Genomic DNA, 11,432 nt, shown 5'->3' on the forward strand with positions numbered 1-11,432 from the left:
CAAGAAGGCACAGCAGAGGATGTACTTCCTGCGCCAGCTCAGGAAGTTCGACCTGGGAGCCCCAGGAGCTGCTGATACAGTTCTACAGAGGAATCATCGAATCTGTTCTCTGCACCTCCATCACTGTCTGGTTTGGCTCAGCAACCAAACAGGACAAGTACAGACTTCAGTGGATAGTCAGGACTGCAGAAAAGGTCATTGGTGTGAATTTGCCCTCCATGGAGGACCTGTAAACCTCACGGGTCAAAAGGAGGGTGGAGAGGATCACTGCAGACCCCTCACACCCTGGACACAATCTGTTTGAACTCCTCCCCTCTGGATGCCGTTACAGGTCACTGTGCACCAAGAAAACCAGGCACAGGGACAGTTTCTTCCCCCAGGCTGTCGCTCTGATGAACACTTAACCCACGACAGTATGATTAGACAATAACCCTCAGTGCAATACCTATGTAAATATGCATTGTACAGATTATACAGACTCGTACAGGTCTCTAGTTCTTAAGCACTCTGTTTTATCCCTATTTATTTCATTTCAGTGAACATTCCTTTGTTGTCTGCATTGTTTACTGTCTGTTTATACTGCCTTTTGTTGATGTTAATACTGCTATTTTGTTATATTACACAGCCTTATGCTGGTTTACTGTTTTGCCCATTGAGAGCTGATGTACTTGAGTCAAATTCCTCGTGTGTCCGTCACACCTGGCCAATAAAGCAGATTGTGATTCTGATTCTGATTCCTTAGTCTGTCCAGCTCTTAGTCAGCTCAGTAGGTCGTTATCATGTACCACATTTTCATTGTCATGGTTAAATGTGAGGCATAGCAACAAACTACTTGGGTAGGTTTATGGAAAGATTTGTTTGGTTTTGTTAAAATGCTAACGTCACTGCAGTTTTGACTATTGGTTCATGATTGGAAAGGAATAGCTGTCCTTTGTTTCAAACTCCCATCAACTCTAACCTCCTCCCTACTCTCTTACTACTTTATAAAATAACACCAACAGTAACTGTTGTTCCTGTGTAACTGTTGTTGTTATAATTACTATTGCCACTAGAATTTGTTTAATTTAAACACAAATTGATGATATGTACCTTCTGACCTATTGCTACGTGCAGTTTTCTAATACTGCTAATAAATTCTGATATGTTTTCATGGAAAGATTACTTTCATGACTGAGTTTTTACGATCACTTAAACTGCAATAGTCTCACAGTAGAACCACCAACAAACCAAAAACACATGCAAAATTATATTCAGCATGTTTTCTACTGAATGAAACTGCTAAAATGCCACTCTCTTCCCATTTTCCTGCTTTTTCACTCCCACACAGATACTGCCAAATGTATGTGCATATGTGCAAATACTCACTTCCAGTTGGTGCTTTGGTTAACTTGTGAAAACACTTGTTTTCTTTAGACTTGCCTGAAGCAGTTGATAGAATCATTTATAGCATCCAGGCTAATGAAGCAGGAACATTTTCAATCAAATAAATGGCCAATTAATCCAGTGAACTGTGCTTCAGTAAGACATAAGTGTCTAAAATGTGCCCTTTTAGAAGCTATACAGATACAGTGCATACGTTTTGTGCTTATATGAAGACTTAAGTCACTGGCTAAATTAACGTTTGTGAATATTAATCAAACAACTCTTTTCCAGTTTACCTTTTGACAGTTGAGTGATGGGGCATATAATGCAGTTTAGTTATTAAACTAACAATATAAGTTTAAGTGTATAATAACTTAAAGGAAAGATATTAATTTGTCAGTCAGTAACTGCAATTTTCCTCATCAGTGAGCTTAAATATAAAAGTTTAACTTTTGGGCAGGAAATAACACTGCTGTGTGAATATTATAATTTCATGTCTGTGAAGAGTCTGTTATCCAAGTCATGGTATTCCATAAATGCTGTAAAAGGCAACTGAACCTGTTTGGGGTTCTTGAAGACTTTTGACCTCTCATCCTAGAAGCTTCTACAGTAGAGATGTTAAATACATGGGACTCCCCACCAGTCAGTCACTGATGGGGCTTTTTGAATGAGATGTGAGATCCTCAATTCCAGATGCAACTGATAGTGCTTTTGGGTATAATAGTGTCATATAATCGGGTAATCAAACAGTCAACATTATTTTGTTGTGAAAAGTAACACTGGCAGCAAAATGCTAATGTTTTTAGATAATAACCTGGCCACCCTAAAATGGGATTTGCTGAAAGTGCTGCATATTCAAGCTCTTTTCTCTCTGCAAAGGAAATCATTCACTCGCTCTCAGCAAAATAGCATCCATTTAATCTGGGGAGATGTGATCAAGTCACATAGTCAGTGTAATTGTTTTCCAATCATATCAAAGGTTATTATGTTACTGGAGAAATAAAGTGAGTTTATTTAAGAGCTTTATCAAATTATACAGTTGTGTTATGCTAGCATAATTACTAACTGTTGAAATCTTAGCAACAGCTAAAAAGGAGTCATAAGTAGGTCATAGGGCAGCAAGATAAAATACTAAGGTGAAAAGAGAAAAAATAAGTCTACAGACTGAGGTCATTATAAGAAGTTAGAAGAGAAAGGAACAGAGGGAGCAGCTGAATCCCCTAGTTCCCTGTTACAAAAAGCTGTCAACCCATTTCAGTTACAGGTTGAGCAAAAGGAGGGTGCCATGGCGAACACTACTGAGCTTGATATCAGGATCTGACAATTGCATGGCATGTACAGTAGGCCATTCAGTGAAAAAGAGTTGACTTGGGACAAGTGAGTAACTGGCTGACCACAAAGGTGAGAACACCATTAAAAGCACATGTATACAAGCAGTTATTTGACTTTATTTTCTCTGTTTTGATGAACATACACTTGTCACATGTTGCAATTTTTAAAAATATATTCTGTAAACTAAATAAAAGACAATACCTGACCCAGGTCTCGACAGTATGTTTGTAAGTGGTTTGGCTCAGAAATATCATTGCTCATGAAGTGTGATGTAAAAGTGCCCCAGTCTTAATAACTATATCCACATTCACAGGTTAGAAATTGGTCTTTGAAGTAAAAAGGGAAGAAGAGACAAAAGAAGGAGAGGGGAAGAGATCGAGGGACATTGAAGCAGAAGAAAGAAACGGGTGGCCAGGGATGAGATATGATTGTGGTTCAGGATAATGAGGTTATGTACATACATGGCGTTGTTATTGTCCATTCTTTGGGCTCTTCTGGTCTCAATTACTGCCTCACAAGTCACAGCAAGCCAACCACAGTAATATTCCACACACACATACGCTCACAGGTGTTGTTAATACTACTTGTTTATTTTTCTCTCATTTGAGGTTTTTGATGTTCATCATTAACCTTTACAAATGCAGCTGTGGCAGACAATTGGTTTTCTCTCCGTTCTCACATACATTCTTAAGCTTTCTGCAAAAAGAACAGTTTCTACATATATCAATAATGGTGCACTGCTGTGAACTGTGAACAAGGCTAGTTGACCAGCTGAACTACAAAACCTGCCTTTAATTATGTTTAATTGCAAAATAGACAATCCTTAAATTATCTACAATAAGTGCTGCTCACCCATCTGTAGTGTGGCCTTGATGTCAGCTCACACCTGTTACCACCTGGTTTTATACTTTTAGATGTTTTACTGCTGGTGGAATAAAATAAGAACATGCTCACTGCCATTGTCCTTGGACTTATTGTATGTCAGTCTTAGCATATCTTTATATTTCATGTATTATCACTTTTATTAGCCTGTTGTGTCTGCACATTGCCCAGTTGCACTGTTTTTCATTACCTAACTAATGTACTGGTTGCAGTGTCATTCATTTGTGAAAGCACTGAAGTCAAGAAGCAAGTCAGAGACTGAAAGAGAGCAAGAGCTAATATATCGAAAGACAAAAGAACAGAGAACTATCACCTCAGGCGACTCTTTCACTCTCACCATCACCCCTGTGCCCGCCTTTCTTCTTCTCTTCCTCTTACCCCCTGTAGACTAGATGCTAAGTAATGTTAAATCATCCTCTGTCTTTCCCTGCTTTAAATGCACTGATGAGAACCCGTCTCCCCTTCAAGGTTGCTGGCAGATTTTTGCCCCCAACTCATTGTGTGCATGGGCAGAAGGAGCTGAGGGTGTTCAGCCAGTTGATAAGAGGCACTCTGGGCTGACATGTATAGTTAGCTTTTAGCACAGCACACAACCTAAAACCTTTCTTTGGCCTTTCAGATAGGTTAAGACAGGACACTCACAGACATCTGTGGTGTTGATAGTACAAGGTTTCCTCATACAAAATTAGCAAGGTGAACAAGTGAGGTTTTTTTGTGCATGTGGATGTGTGGGTGTGACAAAGTGGTGTTTTAATGGAAAGACTGTACAAGAAATAGAGCAACAAATTGTGATCTGTCACAGAGGAGCCCAAATCATTTACATCCTATAATGTGTGCTCTCCAGTTGCTGTTGCCTTGGTGAAGCATCATTGACTGGAATAATGTTGTCATATGCTGTGTTGACAGCGTTGTGTGTTTTATCCCAGCCCATGTCCACCCATTTACTGTACCACAGTTACAGCTTATAGCCACACAGGTGCCGGCATTGATGGAAAAGAGTATAACACTTTATAGTACATTAAGCTGGAGTAATAATGCTTTTACAAGGGCAGCATCTCTCTTATTTTCTTTAATTTCTTTGGTTACACATTTTCTTCTTCTGTATTTCTTAATGTCTCTCTCATTGTTTTTGTTGTTTTCTCTCTGTCACACCGACTCTGTACAGTTCCATATAGGTGGGAGAAATTTTGTAAGCATATGGGAGTTCCCATTAGAGGGATGGTCAGAGTGTGAGTCTGTTTATGTGTCTGATGTCGGTCTATGATAGCGTTGTAGTCACTAAACCTTGAGTCCAAGTCAAATCTCGAGTTGCCAGTGTTCGAGCCCAAGTCAAGTCTGAGTCACCAAAGAATAATATGAGTTAAGTCCCCTTTGTATTGCATCACCATACAACCCAGCAATTTGATACATCAAAATAATTTGTAGAAAGGCAGAGTACACTTCAGTGGAAATGTGCCAGATACAACGTGGTGCAGGTGAACAGCTTTTAATTATCAGTATCTTAGGACAAAATATTATGGCCTATTACAAAAAAAAGTATCCAACTTCAGAGTCTGAATGCAGTCAGTGTTTGAGTCTGAGTCCAAGACCAAGTCATCAGTGTTCAAGTCCAAGTTGTGTCACGAGTCCTGGACTTGAGTACTACAACACTGGTCTGTGGATGGACATTGTATATGCTGTAACTGTTTGAGACAACAGCTGTTGCTAATGAAGCTTTTGGTGTGTATGTTTGCATGTCTCTCTCACTCAGTATTTTTTGTGCGTTTGCATGCAGATACACATGCCAAAAAGCACATAGATATGTCTGCTACACACTGACTGTAGCATTCTCCAAGCATGATACTACTCTCTTCTCCACATCTGCCTAGTGCAGGGCAGAATAAACACATTCTGTTTTACCACAAGCTATCGAAAAATAGCCATCATATAAATATCTGAGCAGGAAACCTAAGCTGGACTGTACATACATCAAATGTGCATACATTGTGATTGTAGTGCTACTGGTGTTTGTACAACTAGAATAAACCCATATGGATTAACTATTCAATCTTCAAGCATCTTACTAACCTTTAAATAATCTAAAATGTTCTGAGAAAGGTGTTGTGCCTTCCCTAAAAGTATTTTACACATTCATGCATTTTTCTTTTGAGGGGATTCTGTTTGATGTACCCACTGCAGCTGTTGGTACCAGTAATTAATGCTCTGTTTCAGGCACAGCCAAAGATCAAATGGTATGTACTGCTCTGGGCCAGGTTTTGGTAGAAGTAAACTAATTCAAACTCAGAAGTAAAAGTATTCTTTTGAAGTCCTCATTTGCTATTAATAACAAACACCAATGTGGCAGCTAATGCTTCCTCAATGTGTAGGCTCAGTGATGGTTACCGTCCAGTCTCTTTTAGGTGGGTAGTGTCAGGTGCACATACTTAGAACTACAAATCAACAAAACACTTTTAAAACTAGAATTGATGTTTTGCATTTGTATATCTATGCCAAAGAGTCAAATTCACAGGAATAGGGCAAATGTGAGTCAACTGTGACCATGACCTTTCACCTCTAATCATCAAAATCTAATAAGTTGATCCTTCAATCCAAAGCTGCGTTTTCACTAATCGAACCTAATGAGCAGTATACCCCGTACTTCACACCATATAACCTCCCAAGTTGACGTGAACCGTCCTGCTTTGTTTTTCCACTGTGGGCATTTTTGCTGTTTTCAGCTTGCTGGAAACCTGCAAAGTTATTCATAGCTACAAGATGCCTAACAATGTCACTTTCTATATTTCTCAAATTATCATCAGTGCTGGATGTAATGGATGTAGACAGGAGTTTTAACAAATACATTTTTGAGCCTTTCTTAATAAAAAAAACATACTGTTTTAAAATGTTGCACATAACACCTATGATTAAAGCTTTTTTTAAAGAGAGTTCAAACAGTGCATCAGGCTGTTGTTTCATGCCATTGCTCTTTTCAGCCAAAAGTAGACATCAGTCAATATAAAGAGCCTACAAGGGAGTCCATTATCTATACACAAAAGGCAGCACTCAGCACATAGTCTTATGAACAATTTGCTAATGGTTCTGTTATTGCTATTGTGTGCATTACGATTCAGCATAAGACATTAAACTTGTTAATGGTCTTGTGGGACTGAAGTAAAAGCAGTACAGGTAAGTTAAGAGAGGGGTGACAGCATGTTTTTTGCTTCATATTTTGGTTGAGAGAGTCTAAACTGCACAAAGCCGCAAGTATAAAAAGAGAAGAAATTCCCCGAAAATAAGGATCTTACAGTTTTATTATTTGTCTATTTATATTGTTTTCTTTATTGCACCCTTCTGTTTTCTTTTCTCCATGTTATCTACTTTCTTCTCAATGTTCTATCTATCTGTCTCATCTCTGAAATGTTCAGTGCTGAAGGATGGGCCTTAGATACACCTTATACAAAAGCACCACGCACAAATATGACGCACACATACTCATTAATGCAGAGAGAGCTTCCAATAAATCTAACTAACAACATGTATTATTGCTTTCACTTCATGTCTTCAGAATTGCGAGTCCACCACTGTTGAGTGTGGGACTGTTTGTGTGTTTATTAGATGAGGCACTTTAGATGATGCACCAAAAAGATATTGAAGATTTTTAGGTGTTCAATCCATTCAGTGTTGATACATCTGGAAAGGAATGTGTGCACATGCATGTCAGTGTGTTTTCACTTACAGTATGCATGTTGGTGTATATTGGTTATTATCGGTGTGGGTGTATTCCCTGTGGATGTCCATGCTTCTGTCACTAGAAATTGAAGTGGGGATTGCTGTTAGACAACAAAACTGAATCTCCTCAGAGAAAAAGCACTACATGGTTAACAGTCAAGTGAGAGAGATGCATACTGGGTAATGATAAACGTGAACATGACAGTTACAATAATTGATCTCCTTTGGTAAATTCTAATTTTCATGTCTCTAGGGGTTCATTGTGCTGCTGAAGAGAATGAGTTTTTGAATATCAGAGTGATGAAACATACCTATTGGGTCAGTCATTGTTGGCAGATAAAATCATGAAGTGTGTACCATATGAAGATTCTAATCTTAAATCTTAATATCCAGTTGCTGCCAGTCATTCTTAAGCCATGTCTACACTGCAAACGTAGCATGTGCAGTGCGCAACATCTGGCATGCATCTTGTGTCTACGCCGGGCTTGCGTTCACTTGTGCATTGGAAACACTTGGTTTACAAAAGGAACACAGAAGAGGTTTGAAAAGGGAAAACAATGGTCCAAAATTTTGTTACTACACTTTACAATGTATCTGACGCATGGCAAAGTACAGCAAATGATAACTACATTTACATATACAAAAGAACTGCGGTGTTCAGTAGGATTGAAGTCATAGATCATGTGTTTTAACGGTTTTTGCTTGATGTATTTCTTTATTCTGCAGTTAGATCACCATCTGTTGCAGTTTTGCAGTATGTAGAGAATGTCCCTGTTATATTTTCTAATAGCTTATTTTGATTTGTGGTATTAAAATCAGGTTGAAACTGAAATCAAAAGAAACTTCCACCATTTACAGTACAGTTTATCACACTTAACATACTGCACCATTGCACACAAACAAAGGACTTCTATGTGATAATAAAAAGAAATTGTTCTGCAGCTTTTGTCAGCTTGTCTGTGCCAATGTTTTCATTGTGTATATTGGTGTTTTGTTGTTTTTGAACTTAGCAACTGAGAACAAAGCAAACACCTGGATTTTAGTTTACACAGAGTATAGCTTGGCTTAATCCATTGTGTACTTCTTTCAGAGACTGAGCCACGTTCAGGTGTTTTATTTGTCTTTGTTGTTTGGGGTTTGATTTTTTGTTGTTGTTGTTGTTGCTGTTGAGCACATAAGATAGTGGAAGAAAGTCAGTCCAAAGCATCTTTTCTAACCACCTTTGTGGTAAGAAGTTTACCTATTGACAGTGTAACACCATGCAGAACTGGAACATGTGTCCAACTCCAAAGGCAAAAACACCCCAGATAGCTTATCAATACAGACCTTCACAGTGTGAAGAGGACAGAAGGACAGACACTAAAAAGGATGAAGGAAAATGTTGCATCTTCCAGGGGCATGGCAATGTGAAGAGGGAAGAGAGGAGGTGTCATGTAAGACAGAGATTGATGTAGAGTGGCAGAGACATAAGAAAACAAGTAAAAGAAGGAAACGAGAGAGACAAGAGGGTAGAAGAAGAACCAGATTAGTTTGTTTTCAGTCGCCTGCACTGACATTGAAAGATATGTTGGTACTAATGTCCTAGAAAGCCTTGGGTAACACAGCAAACCAATACATATCCCTCTTAACGGGATTTTTTGAGCTGTTCTTGCTCCCTCTCGCATGCATGCACACTCACACCAACACACCCAAACAAGCAAACACACAAACAAAAACACCATATGGCCACAGCCTTGCGGAAAGATAAAAGGCAAATGGAAAAATAGAAACGGCTCACTTGAGAAGTAATTATAATATTGGCTTCTTAGTTGTGACGAGCTGAGGGACTGATCTCAATTATGAAGCTTTCTAAGGCGATCATCAGCTTTCCATTTGTCCTCCCCAAGGTTGCCAGGGACAGTGGATGCATGACAAGTTGTGTAGTATGACCAAAAACTGATCATCAAACCTAGGAATTTCAGTGATGTATCACAAGCAAAAGGGCTTACTGCTTTATGAATACATGCCTCCTTGCATTTGCATATGCATATCAATGGCCTCACTGCCTTTTTACCTCCCCCCTCCCTCACACACTCATATATTAAACCATGAAATATTTTCAGTGTCATTAGTGTCATCGCATGCAGCAGTGAGTCTGCTTCAGCAAGTGTATGGTTATTGGCATCCCTGAGTGTGTATGCAGCAATCACTGGAGGCAGTTTTAACACAGCTCTTGGATTACAGCGGGATATTGGGGTACAGGGAGATTAGACCAATTGGAAAAACAACAGGAGAAAAACAGAGGAAATATCAGTCAGCAGTGCTAATGAAGCAACACAGGGAGGAAAGTTGATTATCCAGCTTGACCTTGAGGGGTTTTAAAACTCATCCAGAGAAAGTTAGAGACAAAGTTGGATAAGAAGTTTTGTAGCTGCCATATAAAGGGGTTAGAGAATGTGTGTGTAAAACGACCCTGCTGTAATTGTCCATCCGTGTGTGGCTGTCTGCAGTCATGTGCATTTGGTGTTTGCTAGCATTTCCGTGTGCATACATGTACCTGTTTCTGTTTGTCATACACATAATGTTTGTGTAATGTGTGTGTGACAGTGTATTAACATCACTGTGTTTATATCGATGTCAGCGGATGGGTGTTGTTGTCAGTGTATGTTACTTTGTGCCAATGACACATCTCTGTGGACTGTTTTTCTTGAATGCGTTTTTTTTAACCAAAGGATGAATGAAGATTGTTTTTCCTTGGAGCATACATGACCCTTTCATCTACTAATTTGTCATTTCCATATGCTTTCTGGAAGAGAATTATATGTATTGAACAACTAAACTACACCAGCCCTAACAAAGCCAGGGGAAATGATCAACTAAGTAATGCAGCAAAATAGTATCTTAACCCAGATTAATGTTTGGTACAGTCCCAGAGGGCAGATAATTTGGATTAGGATCAAAGAACAGTAGTAATGTTACACACCAAGAACAGAACCTGGGCATTAGTTTTGTAGTTCATACCTTAATCAAAAATAAACAGCAGGTGTTGTTTGGCATCAAAAATGCAAGGAAGGGAACAAAACTGGAGCGGCAGTTTTTTTGTGTGGTATACTTTGTTCAGTAAATAGTTGTGTGGTTTTGTTCCAGTAGGCTAATGTTGAAGAGAGAGGGATAGGGAGACAAAGGGAGGAGGCGATAGTGGGTTCGGACGGATGCTGTGTTGCCCATTAACCCATTATTTGGAGTAACAGCTGGACACACACAACCATCTGCCTGTTTCCTCTCTGAACAAGACTATTTAGCCTAATGTCACAGAGATACACACATCAGCATGCATACAAAAACTGCTTACTCTTAAAACTCACACATATACAGTGCACTGTCCTTGCCTTTCTTTCCAAGACAGTGATTTATGAGTACCTTTCTCTGTCTCACTCACAGACACACACACACTCTTGCCCCCACAAGTCTTTAACTTTCCAGCTGTGTAGGCAAGCAGTGGTGGGCAGCAGTCTGTACCCCTGACAAGGGTCATCAACCCGGGGGAGGGAGAGCTGTGTCTCTCCCCTTACTGACTGGATAACTGGAACCCATGTACCGAGATGAAGACTTGAAGAGGAAAAGGGGAGGGAGTGGGGTAACGGAGTAAGGGCAGGAAGAAGCGAGAAATAGAGCACAAAATGGGTAGGATGAGGGGAGGGTGGCATACACAGTGAGGAAATGTGAGATACAGTAGTGATGAGCAGTAGAGGAGGAAGAAAAGGATAGAGCTGGTTCAGACAGACGTACTTCTGGCGCCAACAGCGATGGTGACCGTGGTCACTCACGCTCTCTTGTGTTTGTTGTTTTTCTTTGTTTTCTTGGTCTTTTGCAACTCATACCAGATTACTTTTACCAGAGAAGAATTGTTAAATATCGGACAACTCACACCAAACTACCTTCCTCCGATTTTTGTGAACGAAGAATGCTGTATGGTATAGGCTCTATTCTATTATAAAGCCTCGTCCGGTTCTTTCAAACCAGGAACTCAGAGGGACGACTCAGACCACTTGAGTATATAAAAAATATAACCGTGCTGGTTTATTCAAAGAGTCACAGGCAAGAATTAACACTTCAAGTCCAGAGATCTTCCAACCCCCAGGCTGCCCAAGCAGCCCGGAAGCAGAAAA

At 39.6% G+C, this 11,432-nt stretch overlaps 1 protein-coding gene across 3 annotated transcripts in view; it reads left to right on the plus strand.

The window, feature by feature from the left end:
- The window catches only part of cntnap2a (contactin associated protein 2a), a 331,856-nt gene that overhangs the window by 210,928 nt on the left and 109,496 nt on the right, over positions 1–11,432 (plus strand). The gene's annotated exons all lie outside the window — the stretch shown is intronic.

Source organism: Monopterus albus, unplaced genomic scaffold (genome assembly GCF_001952655.1).
Source record: "Monopterus albus unplaced genomic scaffold, M_albus_1.0 scaffold78.1, whole genome shotgun sequence".
NCBI lineage: Eukaryota > Metazoa > Chordata > Actinopteri > Synbranchiformes > Synbranchidae > Monopterus > Monopterus albus.